Raw genomic sequence first — 26,152 nt, 5'->3', positions numbered from 1 at the left:
TTTGCTTCTGCTCCAGTGATCTGGCAAAGATCCATGGATCAGGTGCTTCAAGGTATCCCAGGTACACACTGTTATCTTGATGACATCATTGTAACAGGCAAAAATGATGAAGATCACCTAGAAAATCTCAGCAAGGTGCTCACCAGATTAAGTGGGAATGGCCTGCGTGCAAAGAGAACTAAGTGTGAGTTTTTCAAGAGTGAAATCTCATACTGTGGACATGTCATTGACAAGCACGGCTTGCACAAATCAAAAGAGAAAATTGAAGCCGTGCTCCAGGCACCAAAACCAGAAAATGTGTCGCAGCTGAGGTCATATTTAGGCCTTGTCAACTATCACAAGTTCCTCCCAAATTTAGCTACAACGCTCTACCCACTCAACGCGCTGCTGCAGACAAGATCAAAATGGGAGTGGTCTGAGGAATGTGATAGAGCATTCAACAAAACAAGGCAAAACGACTGATAACTTCAGATGAACTGCTAACACATTACAACCCAGCATGACCCATCAGACTGGCCTGCGACACTAGTCCCTATGGGATTGGTTGTGTGCTGTCACACCTCATGAAGGATGGATCTGAGCCCCCTATTGCGTTCGCCTCTAGATCACTGTCAAGCGCAGAGTGCAATTATGCACAGATCGATCATGAGTCTCTCAGTCTAGTGTGTGGTATTAAAAAGTTCCACTATGACCTTTATGGCCAAAGGTTCATCCTTGTGAGAGACCACCAACCCCTGGTATTGATTTTTAACCCCAGGAAAGGGATCCCAGTAACGTCAGCAACCCGCTTACAACGTTGGGCACTTTTCCTTGGAGCTCACTCATATGACATTGGGTTCAAAAGGACAAAACAACACTGAAACGCTGACGGCTTGTTAACAACAGAAGAAGAAAATGCTCCCTATCCAGATCCAGCAGATGCGTTCCACACAGCAGTGGTGGATCAGCTGCCAGAAACAAATTCTGACATACAGAAACACACAAGAAATGACCCCACATTGTCAAAAGTCTACGAAATAACAATGCGGGTATGGCCAGCTCATGGTGACACTCTGTTCCCAGAGTTTTCAGCCAGACGAGATCAACTCTCCATCTCTCAGGGAACCTTAATGTGCAGCTCCCGCGTCGTAGTTCCCTCAAAACTTCAAGCCAGGGTGTTTGAGACTCTCTATGAAGGACACCTTGGTACAGTCAAAATGAAAAGTCTATCTCGAAGCTATGTGTGGTGGCCAGTTATAGACAAACAACTTGAGGACATCATCAAAGGCTGCTCAGGCTGTCACAGAGTCCAGAATGCACCACCACAAGCACCCCTTCACCCTTGGGAATGGCCGTCAGCGCCATGGCAGCGAGTGCATATCGACTTTGCAGGACAGTTAAAAAACGTTATGTTCCTGATTACCGTTGACTCTCATTCAAAGTGGCCGGAGGTGATACAGATTGAGTCAACCACTTCAGAAAAGACTGTAAGTGTCCTGCCTGGACAAATTGTGAACGACAACGGGCCACAATTCACTTCAGAGGAGTTCACTCTTTTCATGAAGCAAAATGGGATCAAGTATTAAAAGTCAACACCTCACCATCCAGCTACAAACGGAGTAGTTGAAAGGTTTGACCAAACCTTCAAGAAAACCATTAAAGCAATGGAAAGAGAAGACATTACTATTCAACACAAGCTGGACAAATTCCTTTTTGTCTACAGAAACTCTGTACATTCTACCACAAATCAAGCGCCTGCAATGCTGTTCCTGGGCAGAACTCGCAGGTCCCACGTTGATCTCAGGAAATCCTTGCACGTGACTACAGAGGAGAAAATTGGACCCCGGGCAAAATAACTACAAGAACTGGACCACTGATGTACACAGTTGGAGTCGGTGAACAAACGTATAGACGCCACGTGGATCAGATTTTGGATGCACATCCAAAGAGTAGTTGTTTGGGCAGGCCATCCTCATCAACAGTCCCGAGGAACGTTAGTAACTTGAATATAAAGATAGTGACAAGCAGTAATAACATATGAAAGCAGAGAAAGAGGGAGAGAGGGATAAGAGTTCCTGGTGCCAGTTCCTCCAGTAGTCTAGGCCTATAGCAGCATAACTATGAGCTGGTCCTAAGCCAGCCCTAACTATAAGATTTATCAAAAAGACAAGTTTTGGGTCTATTCTTGAAAGTACCTAGTGTGTCTGCCTCTTGGACCCCGACTGGTAGACGATTCCAGAGGAGCAGCACCTGATAACTGAAGGCTCTACCTCCCAGAGTACTTTTAGAGACTGTAGGTACCACGAGCAGGCCTGCATTCTGGGAGCGTAATGTTCTCGATGGGTAGTATGGTACACTTAACTCTTTAAGATAGGATGGTGCCTGACTGTTTAGAGCTTTGTAGGATGAAACGTTAGAATTCATATGCAAAAAGGTGTTGAGTTTATATAGCTTTTCTATAAAAACAAAAAGGTCTTGATATAATTTTCATATTTGACTGGATTGTTTTGTATGCATTCAATTGTGTTATCCAATCAATTTAAAATGGGAGGAAGTGTAGTGTATGGACTATTTCTCCATGCAGAGTTATAGCACCCCTTCTGTCGTGTAGCGCACGTCATGGTTGATTACATTGGCGCAGTTCTCGTAACCTGCCATTCTACAGTAAAAGCATCATTCTGAGTTGAAGCTCCATCTCCGTCTATATTTATTAAAAGTTGTTACGGACACAATATTATTCATACAATGATTGAAAACTGAAAGAAGCAGACGACAACAGTTAGAGGAGACACATCAGTTATTATTCAGAAAGCTGTTTTAGTAATAAAGGCAAAATGGGGAAAAAAAGTTCTCTTTAATACAGCAGACTAGGAACAAGCTCAGTGTGTTCATGAAGTGTATGTTTTACACCTGAAGATTCACCATGTCTTCTTTCTACAGATGATAGTTTCCGATGTGGGAGATTTAAAAGTTCAGCTGTGGTTTCTCTGTCAGTGAGTATAATTTCTGGTGAGAGTTCTGGTGTCACATTTTAAGAACTTGGTCTCATTAACCACAAAGTCCTCACAGTCAGACACACGAGTATCCTCTGCACAGTCTCAGTGTTCAGCTTCATCATGGCTGCACGTCTGCTGTTTGTCTTCTTCATGTGTAAGTTAAACCTTTATTGATTTATTCATTATTATCATGGACTGTTATAAAGCACTGCAGATTAATACATAGAAACATGACATTGATGACATCATCATGTCTGTGCTTAAACTTTGAGCGGTGAGATTGTGTTTTGTATGTTCTGCACGTTGTGACAAATAAAATCTATTTTTATCTCAGTTAATAATTCTCTGTTTGAAATAATTAAATATTTGGATGAGTTTGAAAGTGTGAACTTTTTAACTTATTATCGTGTGTAGTCACCTTACTTTCTCTCTGTATTTCCAACAGATGTCTTTCATGGGATTCAAACAGAAGGTCAGTCTGTGATCTCTTATTGTTCTTAACTGTGCTGAGATCGATGTACTACTGAAGAGTTTAAGCATGCAGGTTATGTTTGAGTTTCATACAACATATTCGTGGTTTATATTTTCAGCTCTTCCTCAACCTGACCTGACGGTGAATCCAGCAGTGATCACAGAGACAGACTCAGTCACACTGAACTGTCTGACTCCATCATCTATGTCTCAGTGTTACTACCAAACTTTAAGTGCAGGAACTGTGAGGATTTTATCCTGTCTGCAGAATCTGACAGGAAGTGAACTGCTGATGATGGATCATCAGAGTTCACCTGCTGAGGTCAAAGTGAAATGTTTTTACACTGTTCAGATTGGAGACAGAAATGCTCCATCTCCACACAGTGATTATTCCTCAGTCACTGTTAAAAGTAAGTAAATCTGTCTTCATGCTGGATCAGCAGAAGAAAAGTCCTGTGGTGTAAATGTCATGAAGAAAAACATTTTTTTTTTTTTTGTTCAGGTGTTACAAACCCAAACAAGGAGAGTGTCAGCACTTTGACAACCTCAGTTTCTATTAAAACAGCAACTGCTGATCAAGGTGAGTATTGAGCTTCAATGACAATAATCAGGATGGAGAGAATTAAGATAAATACACTTTTGGGTAGCGACAAAGTTATTAACAGTTATGAGAGGAAGGTTGATTCCTTTTTACGGTGATATCATCTTTCCCAGAGGAAGACAGTATAGAGATAATAGACAATGAAGATTCACTGGGCTACAGATGGATTATGAGAAAAAAAGAATCAGTGCATGTGTGTGATTCAGGCCTGTGTATTTGGGAAACATGTCTTTAAAATAACACAGTGCGAACCAGAATTTCCCTCTCGGGGATTAGTAAAGAATCACCTGTATTTGACTTTATACTCTGCAATGAACCAGAGAGAGAAAAGGAAAGTGCGATGTCCGCTGGTCTTTGAATACAAAGGACACACCTACAAACGCTGTAGATCCCAGATCCTCCATAACCTGTTTGTGAAAAATATTAAACTCCTGCCCACTCACGATTAAAAAATAAAAATAAAAAAAAGCCCCATGTTGGAGGGGGGACACCCGAATGCCTCCAGGTATTTCATACCCTGTAATAAAGTATATAAAATGAAAAAAACAAAAAACAAACAGGAGCAAGAGTCATAACAGGGCAACACTGTCACGCTTCTAAACCAGACTCAGTTGCAGAGAAAACCAGTACACAAAAAGCACTTTGAAAGTTCTTTACTTAGAAAGCAGTAGGTCAAAATGAGACAATCCAAAATCCAAAATCCAAAAATCCAAAGTCCGAAAAAAACGGGCAAGCAAACACTAGGACAAAAAGGCTGGAGAGCATGAAACACGAGGAATACAATGACAATCTGGCAGAGGGCTGGTGAAAACACAGGGCATATATACCGGTCTGACTAATGGGAAAAGAGATACAGGTGTGTTGGACACAAGGCAGGAAACAGAACAAAGACAGGAAGCCAGACTAGAATTCATACAAAACAGCAGTCGGCAAAATAAAACAGGAAGTCATACAAAAGAAAACAACATGATGACAAACAGAATATCACAGTACCCCCCAGAGGGTGACGCCTCTGAAAGTCTCTGATCAATGTCTTATCAATAATGTCTCTTGAAGGAACCCAGGACCTCTCCTCAGGTCCATACCCTTCCCAATCAACAAGGTACTGAAGTCCAAGGCCCCTGGGACGAACAGCTAGAAGCCGTTTAACAGTGTAGACGGGCCCCCCCATCAATAATCCGGGGGGGTGGAGGGGGTTTGGAGGAGGGAACCAGGGGACTGAGTCTGTTGGGGTTTATCTTGGAGTCATGGAAAGTCGGATGAACCCTCATCGTCCTTGGGAGTTTGAGCTGGACTGCCACTGGTTTCACAACTTTAGTAATTGGGAATGGACCAATGAACCTCGGTGCCAACTTGCGAGACTCCAGGCGTAGAGGAAGGTCTTGGGTGGAAAGCCAAACCCTCTGCCCCACCCTGTAGCGAGGAGCAGGAGCACGACGCTTATCCGCTGACCTTTTGTACCGGCTGGAGGTGCGGAGGAGAGCAGCTCGGGCTCTTCTCCAGGTTAAGTGACAGCGGCGCACCAAAGCCTGAGCTGATGGAACCAAGACTTCCCCCTCCACTTCAGGAAACAAAGGTGGCTGATAACCATACACGCACTGAAAAGGAGAAAATCCTGTGGCAGAGACAGGGAGAGAATTATGAGCATACTCAATCCAAATCAAATGTTTACTCCACAGGGAAGGATCTTGGGATACTGTACAACGGAGTCCTGTCTCCAGCTCCTGGTTGTACCGTTCTGTCTGACCATTGGACTGAGGGTGGAATCCAGATGACAGATTCCCGTAGCTCCTATGAGTCTGCAGAATTCCTTCCAAAACCGAGAGGCAAATTGGGGGCCCCGGTCTGACACAACATCTTGAGGCCGTGTAGCCGAAAAACATTAGACAACATGACCTCTGCCGTCTCCTTGGCAGAGGGGAGCTTAGGCAGAGGAACAAAATGGGCCATCTTAGAAAATCTGTCCACAGTTGTGAGAATAACAGTGTTACCTTCTGATAGAGGAAGTCCAGTGACAAAGTCTATGGAGATGTGAGACCAGGGTCGCCTGGGAACAGGCAATGGGTGGAGCAACCCAGAAGGCCGCTGTCGGGATGTCTTATTCTGGGCAAGGACAGAACAGGCAGCAACAAACTCCTGGACATCCTCCTTCAACGTGGGCCAACAGAAACATTGTTGTAGGAGACTGATGGAGCGAGCAACCCCTGCGTGACAGCTGAGGGTGGAGGAGTGTCCCCACTGCAGGACCCGTAGACAGAGATAAGGGAGGACATATAGTCGATTTTTAGGGCAGGCTTCAGGAATCTCAATCCCTACCAATGCTCGTCTGACCTCATCGGCTACGCCCCACGTCACTGCTCCAATAATACAAGACTGTGGGAGAATTGTGCCAAGGGTTCTCGGAGTCTCCTCTCGCTCAAACTGGCAGGACAGGGCGTCTGGCTTGATGTTTCTGGAGCCAGGGCGATAGGAAAGGGTGAAATCAAAAAGATTAAAAAAAAGTGCCCACCTGGCATGACGGGAGTTTAGTCATTTGGCAGTCCTTATATATTCGAGATTCTTGTGGTCAGTCCACACAAGAAATGGCTGCTCAGCCCCCTCCAACCAGTGCCTCCACTCCTCAAGAGCCAGTTTGACGGCCAGCAGCTCGCGGTTGCTGACATCATAGTTTTGCTCAGCAGAGGAAAGTTTCCTAGAAAAGAAAGCACATGGATGAACCTTCTTATCCTTAGGCGAATGTTGTGAAAGGACAGCTCCTACCCCCACATCAGAGGCGTCAACTTCAATGATGAACTGGAGCTTGGGATCTGGCAGAGTAAGAATGGGAGCTGAGGAGAACCGCTGTTTTAGGGATTGGAAGGCCTCTTCGGCTTCAGAACTCCATGCAAATCTTGTTCCTGGGGAAGTTAGAGCATGTAGAGGGGCAGCCACAGAACTATAGTTCCTGATAAAACGTTAGCAAAACCTAGAAATCTTTGGAGCTGTTTTCTGTCGGAAGGAGTGGGCCAATCTGTGACAGCACTGACCTTTTCTGGATCCATCCTGAAACTGCCAGGTGTAATAATGAACCCCAGGAAGGACACAGAACACTGGTTAAACTCACATGTCTCCGCTTTGACAAATAGCTGATTCTCCAGCAGCCGTCGAAGAACCCGACGGACGTGTTGCACATGCTCCTCCTCTGACTTGGAAAAAATCAAAATGTCATCAAGGTAAACAAAGACAAATTTGTTCAACATGTCCCTCAGAATGTCATTCACCAGGGCCTGAAAAACTGCTGGTGCATTAGAAAGACCAAATGGCATGACCAGGTACTCATAGTGGCCACCAGGGGTGTTAAACCCCGTCTTCCATTCATCTCCCTCTCGTATCCGAACTAGATGATAGGCATTTCTTAAATCCAATTTAGTGAAAATGGAAGCCCCTTCCACCAGTTCAAACGCAGACGACATAAGTGGAAGAGGATACCTATTCTTAATGGTGATATCATTTAGGCCTCTGCAGTCAATGCACGGGTGTAATGACTCTGACCTTTTTATCCACAAAAAACCCCCCTGCTCCAGCAGGAGAGGAGGAGGGACGAATGATACCTGCAGCCAGGGAACTCTAAATGTAGTTATTCATTGCCTCTCTCTCCGGAGTAGAGACAACCCTTTGGAGGAGAAGCACCAGGTAGGAGGTCAATGGCACAGTCATAGGGCCGGTGAGGAGGCAAAGAGGTAGCACGGGATTTGTTGAATAACTCCTTTAAATCCAGATAGACCGTAGGAACATCAGAGAGATCCGGAAAATCTGAGGAGTCAGAGTTCTTGGTAGAGATACTAGGTGAAGCAAACACAAGACAGGATGAATGACAAAGCTCACTCCATCCTAAAATCACACCATTAGTCCAGTCAATGTGTGGGTTGTGTTTCTTTAACCAAGGATAACCCAAAACGACATATAATCAGGTGAGTCAATTATATGAAATGAGAGTATTTCTGAGTGATTACCTGACATGGTTAAGCTCAAGGCAGAAGTGCGGTGAGTGATGAAGCACAGCCGCTGGCCATCCAGTGCAGTGGTTTCTCGAGGACAAGGTAGAGGTACCAGGGTCAGCTGAAGCTGTTTAGCTAACCCACTGTCCATGAAACTTTCATCAGCTCCTGAGTCAACAAACACTGCCAGTTCCAGGGAAATATCATCATTCAGTGAATTGAAGCACAGAGCAAATCAAGTGGAATGCACATTCAGGGTGTCACTCATCATTCGGTCTGCAGCTATATTTCACACACACACACACACACACACACACACACACACACACACTGCGCTGCAGACGGGCACTAAGCATGGTCACTAACACAGAGGTTAATTCAATTTCAGCATAACTCAAATTTAACAAGTCTAATGATAAATTCATGGTTTGAACTATGATTGCTATATAATACCATTTCTGAAGATACTAAATTATAACAAAAAAACTGCATTACCATAGCACCCGTCCCAGGATACAAAGTGCTCTACAGCAACAACAAGGTTGAGAAAATGTGGTGATTAAAGTTTAAAACCATAATAAAAGCAACAATACAACTTCACAAATAAAAACCTAGAAAGATGAACTTTTAAAGTGATCTAAAAGGACTAACAGCAGTGAGGATTATTTTACAGCTAAAGTAAAAAAAATATTTTTATGGTGGTTAAAGGTTGGTTAAAGGTTTTTATGAGGACTTTTTTTTCAACAGTGAACAGATTGAAGGGATCTCAGGAGAGAGTGCATGCAACAGTCGGGGAGCTAAAACAACCAGGGCGCAGTCAGCTTTCCTCTTGAGTTTGGAGGATGGGACAGCCAGCAGATTGACTGGATGACCTCAAAGGTCGTGCCGTGGTGTGGCACTGACAGCCGGTTTTTCCACATCATTACTGTGATTAGATGAAAAACACACCTGCTGCACACGAGTTGATGATTTTCAGTTGATATCTATGGTCTTGGTTTTATCTCCGACTCACCCTGCCTTGTTCTTGGCCTTGACTTGATCTCTAATGGTCTTGGTCTCGGAGCACTCTGGTCTTGGTCTCTGTTGGTTTGGTCTAGCCTACAATGCAAACAGTAGGTGACCAGAACATGAGACAGCACTGAGCAGTCACAGAGATTTTCTCCTTGATCCTGTCAATCACGTCATCAGAGTCCATATTCATCGGCATCTCTTTTTCTGTTTCCGTAAGTGTGGAGCCTTCCAGATGATCCTGTGACATCCTGCTCCTGAGGCGATGCTTGGTGATCAGCTTTAGAAAGTCTTCCCATGCTGATGATTCATATTCATCGCTGCTCTCGAACGCTGTCGGCTACACAGCAGACTAGAACTGCTCTGACCTTTTGATGCCATGCCTTGTGTTATCACTCACGATTCAGCCTGAACGACGTCAGAAGAAATAATCTCTTTGATTAGTTTCCAGAGTGACTCACAACAACATCCCAACCCGAGGTCGTCCCTCAGACCCGAGTCTTCCACGATGTTGACCTCTCCTGCACTCAGTTTCTACACATGAACTTCTTCTACAGTTCTGTGGTGCTGACATTACACTGCTGCCTCAACTCGTACGGTGAAGCTTCAACTTGAAGGACTTCGATCACATGGCCTGTTTGGCTTTACTGTGATTCAACAAAAGAGATTAAACAACTCGCATGTTCATGTACATGTTCATAACAGATGTGAAAGGCATCACGATGAACAAGTTAACAGGGAAAAGAAATCATTTATGTTGCTGACGCTGCTCAGATGTATCTTGCTGATGTCTTATTTTAATGAAAACGTTTCATAACTTGTTTTTTTCTGATTACTGATGAACAACAAAAACAAACAGACAGCTTGTTAAAGGTGAGGCATATTTCTCTATTTGTGTTGTTTCCCTTCACATTGAGGAATGATTAGCATCAGCGTTGAGAATAATCGATCAGTCAGGTGTTGTGCAGGATCTGTTGGATCATTGGCTCCTCGTGAAGCTGCAGTAACGACATGCAGCTACTTGAAAAAGCTTCTGATGTCGCTTTGGATAAAAAACATGAATTATAGAATTGTATTTGATGAATGATCCTGTCTTCATTAAAGAACGAGCTCTGATGCTGCACTGTGAGAGTGACATAGTGCATGTACTCACAAATGAAGCTCTAAAACACAACAGAAATCCAGCCAATTTAAAAATAATTTCAACAGAGTAATCTGTAAATGCATCCATTAAACTCTGATTTGATGTTTATGACACTACGGGTGACACTAATTATGGCCCTGGCAGACATGTTTTAGACAGCTCTAATTGGTTTTTGGGGAGCTTTATGAGAATATATTTTAAGGATTAGTAAAATCAATCCAATTACGCTCAAACCTCCCAAACATATTGAAACCATTGAATCTGAGGGGATTTCAGGTCGGATTTATCTTCCAAAACCATCGCTTTTACATCTGTGGGCCATTTGATGCCTCCAGCTAACTAATCTCAAAGCTGATTGTTTTCATGGAACAACATTATTTGGAAATAGTTGTTAATCTCTAGCAGAGTCTGTTTTGGTCAGACATAATCTGCCAGAGTCTGATTGAGCCGCATAATCCCTGGATGAGGAAGTGTATGGCCCCCGCTCGCCTGCCCCCCGGCCCCTGCAAACCTCTATTGATGATTATTAACACCACCATTTTTTGAAGAAACCATGAAATGTTAATTAATTATGTTTATAATGATTACCATTTTCTACATGTTTGAGCATATTTAGTGAATAATGGCCTGTGCATAGTTTGTACGCTGATTGCTTTTTATATGTGAACAAACTCTGCCCTCTGGTGGCCTCCTGCTGAAACACAGTCAGGGAGTCTCACACATCAACACGAGTACAGTCTTGTTTTAACCATCCCAGAAACATCTATTTGATGCTTTTAAGACTGTCAGACGCCTTCATCCCTTCACGCTGTGACTGTTACAACGACCTCTTCATTTGATCGTCATTGTGCAGAACTAGTCTACACATTAAAGGGATCACATTCCTCCTGTTTCGGCCTTCTTGGACCAGCTGTGCCTGTCTGCGATTTGAAGATCTCCCCTCTGATCTTTTTAAAGCCCATGTCAGTGCTACTTATCTGACCTTCTTGGCATATATGAAGCAGGACTCAGCTTTTAACATCATGTATGTGTTTCTGAGGCAGGGGTGACTGAGCGTGCTCAGTGAAAGCCTTAAAGCTCTGCAACGAGCTGTCTGAGGAGATCAGGTCAGCACACTCACTGACTATTCTTCCATCTCTTCTGAAGATGTGCTGAAGATCTGAGAGCTTCCCTGATTTCTCCTGGGTTTGTTGACCGCTTGTTCAGTTTGTGGGATTATCCAGGTTTGATGGTTTTCACCTTTTTGTCTTTTGACTTTGGTTTGAAACACTTTATAATGTGGATTTAGAAAAATGCTCTATAAATAAAAACTATTATTTTGGATTTGTGATCCAATGTTTGTTTATTCCGAGTTGAATTGTTGTTGAAATACTTTGTTTTGAAGCCACCAATTGCAGAATGCAGAATTCATTGATTAGCATTATGGGATATCTGTAAAGTCAGCTGACTTTCTTTACAGCTTTCTGCTGTAAAAACTGACATTTTAACATGACATGGCGAGCCTCAAGTGGACACTCACTGAACCGCAGTTCTTCCTCATTGGCTCATCAGGTTGTTGTCAATGACACAACCACTCACTGTAAAATAGTTATTGGCCAAAATAAATGGCCCCACATTTCCTAAATAGCCCTGAGATAACACTGCCAAGGAGCAAAAGATCATCAGATGTATAATGTTGCAGAAATAGAAAAAAAACTATGTGAGAGGGGAAATGTGGAATTCCAGATCCATGAGCGCCCTCTGCTGGCAGCCACTCCTCATGCTCCTTGACAAGTATTAGTTTAGGGCTAAAAAAAAAAAATAATAATGATGGCTTTTTTTTCCCAGACTTAACATGATCTTTGAGTTCAGGATCAGGATTGAGTTGATCATTTAAGAAAATGAGTACAATTGAAAAAGACATCATGAAGTGAAGTGAGCTTCCTGTTTATTCTCTGTGCCCATGGTTAATGTTGTTGTTGTTTTAAGTGTTTTGGTTGTTGATGGGTCAAATTGTCAGGCAGTGTTACATCCAGTGTACATGTGTGTGTGTGTGTGTGTGTGTGTATATGTGCGCGTGTGTGCGTGCGCGCGTCTATGTGTCTGTGTCTGTGTGTGTGTGTGTGTGTGCGCGTGCGTGCGCGCGTGTCTATGTGTCTGTGTGTGTGTTGCATCAACCTGTTTATGAACCTAATGTGTCAGATTCATAGACGGCATAAACCCGTTTGCAGCACATCGGCCTGTCCGGTGCTGTTCACAAATGGTTTACCTCCTATCTCACAGACAGGACATTCATGGTAAGTCTAGATACTTGCTCCTCTAAGGTCCATAAAGTCACATGTGGTGTGCCCCAGGGTTCGATTTTAGGCCCAGTGCTTTTTAACTTGTACATGCTCCCTCTAGGCAGTGTCATCAGGAGACATGGAGTCAGCTTTCACAGCTACGCAGATGATACACAGTTGTACATCTCCATGTCTCCTGATGACACAAGGCCAATGGATGCACTTTTTAACTGCATTTTAGACATCAAATCCTGGATGGCAGATAACTTTCTCCAGCTTAACCAGGACAAAACTGAAGTTTTAGTCCTCGGTCCTGAGGCTCAGAGAGAGAAACTTTTACCCAAATTACAGGCACTATCTTTTAATCCATCCACACAGGTGAAAAACCTGGGCGTGATTTTAGACTCTGAGCTGACTTTTATTCCACACATCAAGAACATCACCAAAATAGGTTTTTATCATTTAAAGAACATAGCCAGAGTCCGCCCCATTCTCTCTCGGGCCAACACGGAGACGCTAATGCATGCTTTTATCACCAGTCGTATCGACTACTGTAACGCCCTGCTCTCTGGTCTTCCTAAAAAGAATATTTCATGCCTACAACTCCTACAAAATTCAGCAGCTCGTGTCCTGACGAAGACCAGAGGGCGGGCTCACATTACTCCGGTTTTAGAATCACTGCATTGGCTCCCCGTGTCTTTCAGGATCGATTTTAAGGTTCTTTTAATGGTTTTTAAGTGTATTAATGGTCTTGGGCCTTCTTATCTGTCAGAATTGCTTTTACCATATGAGCCTTCGCGGTCCCTGCGCTCCTCCGGCAGAGGTCTTTTAGTCATCCCAAAAGTCAGGACACACACCCACGGCGAGGCGTCCTTCAGTTTTTACGGCCCTCGCCTCTGGAACAGCCTGCCGGAGGACCTCAGGGCCGCAGAGAACGCTCATATTTTTAAGAGCAGGCTCAAGACCCACCTTTTTAGTCTAGCTTTTAAATAATATTTATTCATTTTATCTGTTATGATTTTAGCATTTTATGTTTACTTATATCTTACCATCATTCTATCGGTTTTAGCTTTATTCAGTTTATTGTTTGGCCTCATTTTAAAAGTTTTATGTATTTTACGTCTCTTGCCAGTGTTTCCTCCGAGGGAGCCCTCTGTGTCGGGAGCGGTGGAGGGCTGTGGCTGCCTGGGCGCCGTCCTGCGGTGTCTGGGTGGAGGTCAGGGGTCCCGGCCCCGCCTCCCCTGGGCACCCTGTGATGGTGCCCCTGATGGCCGCGGCCGATCTGCCGCTCTCGATGCAGACGGCTCCTCTTTGGCGTTTACTTACCTGGTTCATCCGTACTCAGCCTTCTGTCCATATCATTGATGCTGGTGTGTGTGCATGTGTGTGTATGGGTTTAGGTCTGCGCATGTGTGTTGGAGCGTGGGGTGACTGTGAGTATGACTGTGAGTGTGATACTGTCTGTATGCGTGGGGGATGGGGGGAGGGTGGGAATGATTTTAATGTGATTTTAATGTGATGTTAACATGTAAAGCACTTTGTGCTACTTTTAAAAGTATGAAAAGCGCTTTATAAATAAAGTTTGATTTGATTTGATTTGATAAAGAAACACCTGGTGAAATTTTAACAGTACTGTCTGGAGGAGCAACTGATACAGTCGGCCAGACTCTGAGGTTCAGGCAGCCGCCACGCGGAGTGTGACTCGGCACAAACACAGAAGGAACCATGTTTGAAATACAAATATACTTGTGTCAGCCTCCATCCTACTTGTGGGCCTCTGTAGTCTGACGGACTGATGGACTGAGAGTCATTCTGCCTGATTCAAACCCCTCCCTGCTCATTCCAGTGGGCCTGTGTTAGCCTATGAATGGTTTTGTATTGTTCGGGCTCTGCCCATTCCTCCACTGCTGAATGGGTTTAACCACTGGTTTAGATTCAGTTACACGGTTTTGGTTGAAATTGTCCCCCTCCTACCGTTTTGGACTCCATGGTTCCCTTGGCTGACCTGTTTAGAAGCTGCAGTGGAAATGTCATGTCGCCCCTCCCATGGGCCGGACCCAACATTCACTTTGATAGGTAACAAAAAATGACTTGGGAAGGGATTAAACCAATGGCTCTTTGTGCAGCCCGATGAATTGTTAGTCTATAACAGTGTGCTGATGGAAGACTTTGAAGTGGAGGATGCAGTCTTTCTTCAGCTCATAATGGACAGGCATTGGTGGAATGTTAAATAGTCACCGCAACAGAAACACTTTCTGCAGAAGACAATTACAGCTGCACACATAGAAGCTGACTTTAAGAGCATAGATGCAGGAGAGTGGTTTAGATTTGACTGAAGAGTAGAGAGCCCATGCATTCACACGGACGTTAGTTTGTTGCTTTGCACCAGAATGCACATTCACACTTTGATTGCAACTCGATGTTTTCAGCTCTACTGGAGTGGAAGAACAATGTTAATCAAGCAGGAAGTGAAAGGAAACACACTCGGGGTAAAGGGAGTGTGGGGCCTCAGCAGGAGCCTTCAGTGCTCGTATGCATCGGGGTTCAAAAAGCAGTGACTGATGATGAATTGAACCTGCTCTTGTGGTCTCACATGTCAAGCTCTCTGAGGATGATGAGGATGATGATGATGAAGTCACAACAAAGATGCATAGATTTATATTCATAAGGAGATTGAAGGGGCGGAGGACCATGTGTGTTGCTTGCCAAAAAAAGACTTTAGCCATGAACTTAAACATAGTTGTAATTTTAAAAAGATTTATACTGCAGAATACGTCATTTACATTTAATATCTCTACAATATCCTCTGATCTTTAACACAGCTGAGGAGTCTGTCACTCCACACATGAACAAAGGAAAAGACAAGGACTTTCAGTTTTGTGTTCTGCTTTGAGGCTTCCTGTAGAAGATGAACGTTGTATTTATTTTTATTTTTTTTTAGACCTTTTACAAACAGACAACAAACATGAGTGTAAAACTTTGATGGTTTTTACACAAGTTCATGAGCTTTCTCTAACACAAGTATAAAGAGCCCCAAAACACAAAGGTATTCCTGAGTCTCTCATTCTCATCAGTCCCCTGGTGTGTTGGAATAGGGCAAGCCTATAATCAATTAGCTGCTCCCTCTCCGTGTGGCTGTCAATTAGCCCGAGCAGTGATTGGGCTTATGACTGCTTTATGAGCTGAGCCAGCTGCTTCCTGCATCACTTGACAACAAGTAACCTAATAACTCGACTTTTACAAGACATTTATTCGACTGATAAGTCCTGGAACAGCTCTCAGCATGATATGATGTCGCCTGGATTAAAGCCCTCTCACCCTCCTACACAATATCCAACACGTGTTAAACACGACAACTTTTTCTGTCAGGCGGTGTGAACAATCCAGTGCAGAGGTGGAACCAGCACACGAATAGAGGAGCAGTGATAACATTATGAAAGAGACAGAAATGAACACTGATACTTCTAATGCAAACCAGACATCAGCAACAAGACTTTTTTTATTTTACATCTTTTGCATTATATCTTCACAATGAGTGATTCCTTCAACTTTTGAAAATACAGAATAATAAGATTTTAGAAACACGGCCGATGTGTGAACAGGACGACAGTGACAAAGGAGGAGGATCACTTTGTCCAAAGACGACGCACAAAAAGTAACTCACAGCAGCTTTATGTGCAGATATTCCACAAAAATCCTCCTACTTAAAGGACTCATGTGTAGAAGTGATGCTCACTGTGACACACTGCACTCAGACTGCCGCAGACTACCAGAACACAGTGGGTCTGACATCAGGTCAGGGAGGAGGAGGTTAGACTTGGTGGGATGTTGCCAATCAAGACTTAATAAATAAAGCTTTCCTGTGTAAGTCAGCTGGAGAGTCCAATGCTAGTCAGAATCATGCTCTGCACAGATAGATACATATAATAAAAACATCAATATCACACAAATCCTATCAGCTGCTGTTTGAGGCGCCCAGCTCGAGAAGTAATGTTTAATATATATTTCTGATTTAATTGAATTTTGTGGACTCTGTTTGACAAAGATGAAATGGTAAATATTAGAACAAGTCTCATACAACTCATTCCAGAATAGGTTAATGTTAATAAGGAAGCAATAATTCATATAATGTTCAGATAATTCATCCTTAAAGATTCAATTAAACACTTTGTAAATGGCGTTTAGCTACAACTCTAGACATCATGGCAACAGCTGAATACAAATCCACATTCACATTCGAAAACAACAGGATGTAGACACGAGCAGCGTCATATTAATGCAAAACATTGTACCTTGTCAGTCGACGTGTCTTTAGCATCTCCAAACTTCCTTTCTTGCTTTGCAACTTTAAAAATGTGTTCACATAACAGATTTGCCATCGTCCATAGACTTCAGGAGATCAACACGATCTAAAACACATATTTAGTGGGCCAGCTGTGGCTCACTTGGTAGAGTCGGCTACATGTCCCATTTGCAAGACCCTTTGGGATTAGCTACTTCTGATAGTCACTTTACGTAGCAGAGTCTCGAAGCACTTAAAACAGTCAGAAGACTAGAAGAGCACGATACAAACTCAAGTTTACCATTTACACCCCCCTTCACATAAGCAGTGGAAGTGGTTGACAGACGGATACCTCACACCTGGTCAAAAAGACCCAACAGAGACTCCTTCCTAAGGAAGCTGAAGGAGGCCCTGCTCTAAAGACACAGCTGCTCCATTTCTATAAGACCACCTTCCAATGCAGCCTGATCATAGCATCACTGCGTGGTATGCCAGCTGCACGGTCACTGAGGTGATGGACTTGCACCAAATAGTGAAGGCAGCCATGTTGTGGGGATGGCGAACACACTCTTTTGCCTTTAGTAATGCACAAACTACATGATTACAAAAAATAGGAGGGAAGAATCAAGATTAAGTGTCCAACAGAGCAAAGCATAACCTCACAATTACATTTTCTCACATTGTCTTATTTCATGGGAAGGCAGATGCAAACAAGATGGAGACTGACACTGTACAGAAACTTGCAGTAAGTGAAAAACAAAAGCTGAAAGCACAAGTCTAAATGAGAACATGTTTGGGAGAGGGGACACTGGAGGTTAGCTCTCAAGTGTCACTTTTAGTATTTGTCAACAGTAGTATACGTACAGCTTGCATTAGCCTCAAAGGCTAAAATGTTTACAGTGGCTCTGCAACATCACCATCTCCTTAAGCCCCAAGTAGATATTACATTGATAATCCTCCAGATTTGTTAAATTCTCACTAACATTTAGCATGAGGAAATGTTCTGTAAACCCCTTACGATCATTTAGGCAAACATCGTAGTTCCCAGAAAATATTGAAGTGTTTGTGAAGTGGGGTGACTGATGTGAAATGGCCTAAAACCTCTGCACTTTAAACCAAGCTCTGTAGAGACACTTTTCATGTACTTTCATGGTGTTGTCCGTCTCTTCACAGAGTTTAGCACATGTAAAGAAACTTAAAGGCACAGTATCTAAATTCCACCTCCAGGGGGCTCTCAATCATAAAAACAACAAAGGATGAGGTCGAGTCATGGCGGGATACAGAAAGTATAATCTGCATGTTTTTATCACAGCAACAGAATGGCAGCCTGAAGAATTAGTTCCCGCTGCCTCATGCAGCAATTATCCACGGCAACAATTAACGGTTGTCTGTCGTGGCGACCCCGTCATGGTGGCTGCCATTAAAGAAACTACAGTATAACAGAAGTGATTTATCTGGCTTTGATAACGGTTAGAAATATGAAATGTAATAGAAGTCCCAAAACTATATGTAACATAGGTTCAGTTAATTCATAGATATTTTCATTAATTCTACATGTGAGTAACTTTCTAGAGAGGATAAGTCTCGGACAACCCTCTGGTAAAATAAATAAATGTACATCAGTTAGATTGCAGAGTACAACATTAACTTTCCACTTCAGCTAGTCCTGCTGTTTAGTCCACATCAAAACAATTCTTACACTTACAATCTGGCATTAACTCCAAACAAAGGATGAGATATTCAATACAGTTCAAAGAACTTTATTTGTCCCCGGGGGGATTCAAAAGGCACACAGAGCAGTAAATGACAGATAGTGCTGCTCTAAAACATACGATAAAGTGTCAAAAGAATAAAGTGTCAAGATGTCAGTTCAAACTTAAAATACAGAAGAAGGTATACGTGGACAGTAATCGGATTAAACAGACATCTGCAGTAGTGAACAGATTTAAAAAAAATAAAAATACAGTAAGCAGGCAGATACTAAACAATACAGTGATGCATGGCAGATAATAGAACAACAACTTTATTAATCCCTTTAGAAGGTTCCAGAAGCAGGTAGCAAAAACAGGAAAAAGCACTACATACAGTGATACAAAACATACAAGAAAAAGACAAGTTGTAAATAGATATATACTGAACACAACAGCACTGAACTTTTTAAACTTGTGTGCATAGTATTTGCACCTTCTCTGTACAATCGTTACTTACCTTTAGTCAGAAACGCATGACACTTTTCTGTGCACTCTTTCCCTTTGGTAAAATGTTTTTGCAACATCTCAACCAACCTCATGCAAAGCTGTTGTACCTTGCTTGCATTATTTTTACCATCAAAGTGGCCTTGATATTTGCCATATACAGTATATTAGAACAGTCATAAGCCAATGTACATGTCATATTATGAACGAAGTTATCTTTGCTTGATAAGTGTCTTACCGTAAAACATTGAATCCATGTTGTCGTTCTGCTGGATGGAGTCAAAGATGGCCGCCAGCTCCTGGTCAGAAAGAAACTGGGACGGGAACTGTGACATCATTGGCTCGGCCTCTGGAACCATCAGCAGCGCCACGACAGCTCCCATCGCTCACCACTTCAGCTGGTCCTCCTTCTCAAAATGCTGCTTCACCGATTTCACCTTCCCCTGTGGAGACACAGATTAATCGGTTTACTATCAATGATGCCAAAAAGAGCAGGTTTAGCCTGTACTCTTTTCTATGTATAGAGAGCCAACATGAACCCACCATGAGCCATCTCTTGGCATCAACTGTTAATGGCAAGAAAAAACTGCCTTTTAACAGGCAGAAAAACTTGAGTGAAACCTTCCTCATGGTGAGCAGCCATTCACCTCGACTGTGTTGGACTTAAAGTGGACGATTCCGTGAAGCGGGAATCTTTCCTCTGTCTACTACAGAGCTAAAACATCCTACTATAGGGTCCACATCATTATTTACTCTAAACTAAGGGGACTACCTGATGCATCAAGGCTAACCCATCTAAACACAGCAAAAATACAAACATTACACAACAATACAATAATGAAAACATTTGACAGAACATTCAAAAACCCAAACAATAAATAAACAATACAATTACAGAACACATGACAGAAACACAATGCAGTCATGTTATAGGGGGAATCCAGCGTCCCTATAAACAGTCAATGTTCGAAGGCTGTCCTCAGGATCCTGGGTTTCTCCTCTGGGAATCATGAACTGCGAATAATCCTGGCAACTAACTGTCAAGGAAGGGAGTGTCCAAAGGAATGCCTGAACATCCTTTGGGAGCGCCAAAGTGCCAATGCTACTCATAGACCCCCCCTGTATCAGATGGAACATCTCATAGGACGTCTGCATTCCCTACTTAAGGACAGATGAAGCTTCTGTCGGGAAACCCGGAAGCCCGCTGAGAATGGAAGAAGCGTACAGACGTCCCTACACTCAGTCCAGCTCTTTGGGAAACCAGGCTCCTTCAAGTCACAACACCCACCAATAAGAGGAAACGGGACACTCCACCCAACACAAGAGAGAAACCCGAGAGTACCACGGACAAGCCAACGCTCGCCAAGAGGAAGTCGCAGCACCCGGTAGAACACTCCTGACCTCAACAGGAAGCTCTCAAGACTTCTTCACAGTCCTTTCATCCCAAAGAAGACGTTCACGCCGGACACGGAAGAAGCCCACGAGACCTGCAAGAGAAACCCAGAGACACCCGGACACCCAGAGACACCCGGACACCCAGAGACACCCAGGGAGAGACTGCTTCCAGGATTCCCTGGAAAAAGCAACACATCATTAGTGATCAAGTAAAAATCCTGCATTCCCCACAACACTTTCCACAATTGTCCATCAGATACAGAGGAGCTGATTGTTGGAATAATTTACCCAGCTACATCAGAACCAGCATCAACTCGTTTATAAAAAAAACTGCATTTCCTGCGTGGCCAATTAAGTAATAGTCCATCATAAACATTTGTTAAATGCTTATGTTGTCCTCTTCCTTAATATTTACTCTCTTGCTGCATTTTCTTTTACATTTTGAGCAGGTTTTCTGGTTAGCTATATTATATTGGACTAGTTTAATAACTCGTTTCTGTGTTACCACTCAATGAGCCCCTCTGGGTTTGATTTACTTCTCCAGCACATTTCTTTCAAAAGACATCTTTTTTTTTTTTGTATTAACTTAATCATACAGTCCCTTTTTTTTTTTCTTCATTTTTTGTTTTAAGTGCATGAAATAAATAAACGGCTCACTCCTTTGACCAGTTTCAATTTTATGGTGTTTTTGTAACTTCTGTGTGGAGGACATTTAACTCTGGAAATAACACCAGTCTTACCATCACAGCACGGCTGGTCAGTGGCCCGTACGGCATCCACGTCAGCTTCGGCGAGTAGTCAGCAAAACCCTGAAACAACAGCGTGCCTTAATGTCTGTACACAACATTAACACTACACATTACATTGGTGGAAAACAGGCATCCTGAAGATACTCCCCTTGTGCTCCAGTAGTCCTACAAAGCCATCCTCCGGATCCACTGTGCAAGCTCTGCAGAGATTAGGCCCCCTTGACAGACACCCCCGTCAGATGGTGACAAGTTGCTAGTAACACAGGCCGACACCATCAGGAGAGAGACTGCCTACTCGATCAGCTCACAACCGCTGATGTGAGAGGACTATTGGGGATGCCATTGTCCTTCAAGACAGAGGAAACAGAAGAGGGCCTCCAGTCCGCTGCAGAGCAGGCCTCCCTCCTACTCCACAACATCATGGATGCCCTCGCTCCCTCCATCCGTCAGAACGCTAGCCTTCCCCTCCTGTCCTGGAGGAAGCTCACACCAACAGCCGCAATTGACCAAGCAAAGCACCTCCTCCCGAAGATGCTAGCAAGTGAAACCAGCTCCTCGCCATGACCACCATGTGTCAGGGTTCCCGCACCCCACAAAGCTGCACACAGTGAATCATCCCTCTGGCTCCATCTGCGTCGGACCCTGGGGGTTGGTAGCATGCTGCAGGCGGTGCTGGACAGGAAGCTCTGCAACACAGGACAAAAGCAACACGTCATTGTTAGAGATCAAGTATGAACAGCTGCAGTTGATATATACTCCTACACATGCAGACAAAACTAATAAACACAAATAAAAACAGTGAATGCAGACAACAGAGCGATACACATCCCAAGCAAACACAAAAAACACAACCAAAATATACTTCAGTGAGTGAAGAGTGAGTGAAACCCGAGGGGGTGGAGAGACAAAGTTGGAGCAGAAAAAGTGCACTTTTTAATTCACGTGTTCTGAGGTGGTATTATTCATCAAAGAAAGGCCAACCTGATACTTATTGTTCTTCTCATTAAAACGTCTAAATTCTACTTTTTAAACTTCTGGGATCATAAATGTGCAGCTGGACCTTACCTGCAGGGGACAGCTTCCGGCGGCATAGAAGGTCTGATTCAAAATGGCTGTTTATAAACGTTTCGTCGCGCATGCGCATTTCAAAATGTTTGTATGTTGCATTTAGGAACAACAGGAAATATAAAACCTGACATGCTGTCCAAGATCAAGTAAGTCAAAGAAATAACTATGTAATTGTTCTTTATCAGATGAACGAAACTCAATGTTTCATAGTATTTTGAAAACTTCAGATAAAACAAGGTTACTTTATTTATATCCTATTTTGATAAAATGTGGTTGTTAAAGTAGCTACTTTATTATCATTATTATTATTATTATTATTATTATTATTTGTGCTGTATGTTTGATGTTTTGATGATGATGTGTTGGTGTGTCAGTGTATTAAACCCTTTTTAATGTTATTTTACTGGGAATGCACGCCAAGTTGACCTTCTCCTAAAGATCTAGTTGGAAAAAGAACTATTGGCCTATCATTACAATTACTTCAATCCTCCATAAAAGCAATCTGTTGTTGTAATCCTTCACATAACTTGTATCAAACAAAAAATTCCACAACAACCAACTACAAAGGTTAAGGCGCATTTTTGTATTGAGAGCAGTGGTTATAGTCTTTGTTTTTCCTTGTTGGACTTTAATGCAACCTCCTATGGTCCCGCCCCCTAATTAGATCAACCACCTGTGGCAACATGGCCACCTTGTCTGCCTGTTTGTTGCCACTTCCTTGCTGTGAGGCAGGTTATGCATTCAAATGATTAGTTCAAGCTGGTTTTAAGTCATTTTGTAATTTGAAGTAACAGAGTTTAATTCGTTTTTAAACTGTTCTCTCTGTCATGTGTACAGGTGTGTGGTTTGTTAAGATCTGTCTTAAATAGTATCATATCACTGTGGAGATACAGACATATTTTATAGAACCCATTTTTGTCTCTTAGGCCAATATTGTAGTCTGTTTTCCTGCTGGTCCTGCACTTGAGGTGTTAAGACTTACCTGAAGTCTGGGTTACTATCCCCTTAATGTAAGTTTCATTGTAATATTTAAACTTTTTCTTCTGCACCTCATTTTGTACTGTAACTGTTCATGTTTCAAACAAATGCAATAGTTAATGTTTGTTCAGAAGTGTTCTTAATACCTACTATGTATGCATAGGGACGGGCAGAGCAGAGTGTGTGACGCTGCTGTGAGAGAGAACCGGAGAAAGTTAGATGAGTGTTTGTAAGTGTTACCACAAGGTGTTCTTATCTCTGCTTTGTTAGTAGCGTGATCACGGCCGACATTGAGCACTTATTAAAACTGATTACAAAAAAAAAACATCTTGTCATTACAACGCCCGGACCGACGTTACAGCAGCCTTGCTGTTCCTCCCTTTAGTCCATTACCCTTGATTGGTTTCTGCTCATACTCTGTCACTTAAATTATTATGATTGAAATAATAATAATAAGGGTTTTAAAACTGGAATGAAGTCTTCTTTTTATTTTCTATTGGCAACAAACAGAAAATGCAAAATACTGCTTTATTATCAGAAGATACAAATAATCAGTGTGTCATTCTTAAAAAGCATAGTTAGTCAAGAAAGCCTCTCTCTCTCTCTCTCTCTCTCCCCCCTCTCGCTCTCTCCATGGAAACTGACTGTAGGTATATTTTACAGCCTGTTGAAGCAGCTCAGGAGGGTTTCCTACTTCACGTCTGCCTCTCCTTTCACACTCATACTCTATTGGTCTGCAGGAACAACACATATAGTGTCGGCGCCGAGGCCTGCTCTAAAAGTAATTGGCTTCATTGGAAAGTGGATAAATAGCAGCGGCTGGTTGTGGAGGGCTTCCTGCGGAGTTTGACCGCTCCTGGGTTAATCACAGAGCGTCTGAGGCTGGAAGCTGTCCCAGTCAGCTCTGGCCACCAGCCATCGAGAGCTGCGAGTCACTGCAGGGCCGGCCGGCTGCAGGGAGACAGGAGAGAAAGGAAGTGAACACTTCCTCTTGTTACAGTCACACCATCAGTTTTAGCTGGATATGTTGGTTCACTGTTTCCATTTTTTCAGGAGAACAGTTTTTAACGACACTTCAACTCACTGTCCACTTGAAAATGTCAAACATTAGCTGAAGTCCTAAAAATGAGTGAGGTCTCATGATGATGTCATGATACAAACAAAAAGCACACTGAAACAAATACAGCAAACATGACAGACACTCAAACCGATCACACTCTGTGCTGAAGAGGTCAGAGATCATCGTCTTATTGACCATGAGAAACAAAAGGGTCAATCTTAAGACTGTGAATCTAAGAATCTGTGAGCTCATGGAGACACATATGAAACCGTCTTACTGGAATGAGCCTGTTTGTAGAGGCTGAAAGGTGAAGCAATCGGGTGATAGTTTAAATATTGTGATTTTAAGACTGCTCAAGGAGGCAGGGTTTTTGTTTTTGTGTTTTTATGAACTGGGGCAGGCTGAACAGCAGAAAAAGAGTTTTTATATGAAAAGCATGGTTAAAAGAAAACTTGTTAAAGCCAAAGTGTTCTCTCTAACCGACCTTGCAGCTATGAAAAGGTTTGACTGATGGTTGTTGATGTTGTTGTTTCTCTGAGCGTTGATCTCCCTCTATTCTACCGTCCAACCCCCAGTTTAATGCTACACACTCATCTGTGTGTGCTAACCCCCAGTGTAATAATATGCTGATATGCATGTCTGTAAAAAGGGTAGAAGAGTCTGAATGTTCAGGGATACCCGGCAAAGGTTAGGCAGCTGGGTAGGAAGGGAAGTACAGACAACATTAGATAATAGGGCTGTGCTGGTGTTTCAGTTTGTGCTGATGTGAAAGTTACAGTATCTCATCATCATGTTACGTACTCTGGTACTTTAATACTCCCACACTCCCCTAGCAGCACTTTAACTTTGAAGGTCACTTCATCCTGGTATGTTTTGAGCAACATCACAAACCAGCGACTTGTTGTGCTTGTATAAACAGTACGTGTCTCTATCAGCTAATGCACAGTTTGTACATGTATGAACCAGCACAGGGACTGTACAGGTGGAAATGAAGCCTCCGGCTGCAATCGGACATATTTCATGTTTATGTTCATTGAACTGTCCCTATTTTATGTAAATATAATAAATAAATACAGTTCAGCAGAAGGCTGTTCGTCGTGAGTCCAGTTTTGCTCGGTTTCTGCTTCGTAAAGGACTTTTTTTTGCCACTGTAACTTTGCTGACTTTGTGCTTTGGTCGTGTTGGATCATAATGTTGAGTCTTTATAAATGATATAACACAGAACAATGTGTTTTACCTGCTCTATTTTCATTGTAAAGTTTCTTAGTTCAATTGATGCCACACAAATAAAGATTGATTGTTTGATCTGAGTAAACTTTAATGTTTTGCTGTCTTTGTTAAAGACTGTGAAACTGTCTGTTTATTTGTTGAGGTGTAACATGTCATTCATGTTAGTCTGTTTGAGGCTGGCTGGATAACACTTGAAATTAATTTGGTGCTATACAAATGAAGATCGATCCTTGATGCATGATGTTAAAATCTAGTTCATCAACAAACCATCATCTAAAATGATAATTTAGTGGACACCTTCTCTCAGACAGGATCCAAAGAAAGAACTGGAGCACACAGATCACTTCAGGCAAATACATTTTAGTGGAAAGGACCAACATTTAGGTGAGTCGTTGCTGACAGAAGGAGTCCACTAAATTATATGTTGAGGTCCTTCTCTGAGAGCACAGACCTCTATTTATTAAACAGCTTGTAAGTTTTGTATGAGAACACGACAACAGCCTTATAATGTGACGTTTGTGTCACAGATTAAGTTTGTACCACAGGCAAGGTAAACATGAGTCACTGAGTTGTGCACAAATGAGTCCACTTCCCCCTACAGTGTTTTGTATTCATTCATTTAAATGGGACGCATGCAATGAGTGTGTAAAATACAATGAAGATCCCATGCACACGTGTTTTTCTATTTGGCTAATATGCAACCCCTGTCCTATTTCTAATGTGTTTTATAAGGAATCAAAGAGTCACAAAGAGTAGAA

At 42.7% G+C, this 26,152-nt stretch overlaps 4 long non-coding RNA genes across 5 annotated transcripts in view; 1 reads left to right on the top strand and 3 right to left on the bottom strand.

Moving 5' to 3' along the window:
- LOC306826490 overlaps positions 1-26,152 on the bottom strand; it is a 207,053-nt gene that overhangs the window by 176,699 nt on the left and 4,202 nt on the right. The window lies entirely within an intron of this gene.
- LOC306826494 overlaps positions 3,738-26,152 on the top strand; it is a 38,094-nt gene continuing 15,679 nt past the window's right edge. Inside the window, exons 1-2 of the long non-coding RNA XR_013779439.1 lie at positions 3,738-3,856; positions 3,949-4,026. This is a non-coding gene — a long non-coding RNA (uncharacterized lncRNA). The remainder of the gene's footprint in view (positions 3,857-3,948; positions 4,027-26,152) is intronic.
- On the bottom strand, positions 6,247-7,686 carry LOC306826994. The gene is made up of 3 exons (XR_013779557.1): positions 7,151-7,686; positions 6,808-6,944; positions 6,247-6,739 (listed from the first exon to the last, which is right to left on the bottom strand). It is a non-coding gene; the product is annotated as an uncharacterized lncRNA (long non-coding RNA).
- Positions 19,179-21,709, bottom strand: LOC306826478. 2 transcript variants are annotated; one of them, XR_013779419.1, is made up of 2 exons: positions 21,173-21,709; positions 19,179-20,487 (listed from the first exon to the last, which is right to left on the bottom strand). It is a non-coding gene; the product is annotated as an uncharacterized lncRNA (long non-coding RNA). The 2 variants fall into 2 exon arrangements; XR_013779420.1 differs by lacking the exon at positions 21,173-21,709 and adding an exon at positions 21,050-21,154.

The sequence above is a fragment of the Symphodus melops genome (genome assembly GCF_947650265.1).
Source record: "Symphodus melops genome assembly, chromosome: 7".
Lineage (NCBI taxonomy): Eukaryota > Metazoa > Chordata > Actinopteri > Labriformes > Labridae > Symphodus > Symphodus melops.
The sequence above is the reverse complement of the archived record's forward strand: the minus strand, read 5'-3'. Positions and strand labels throughout refer to the sequence as shown.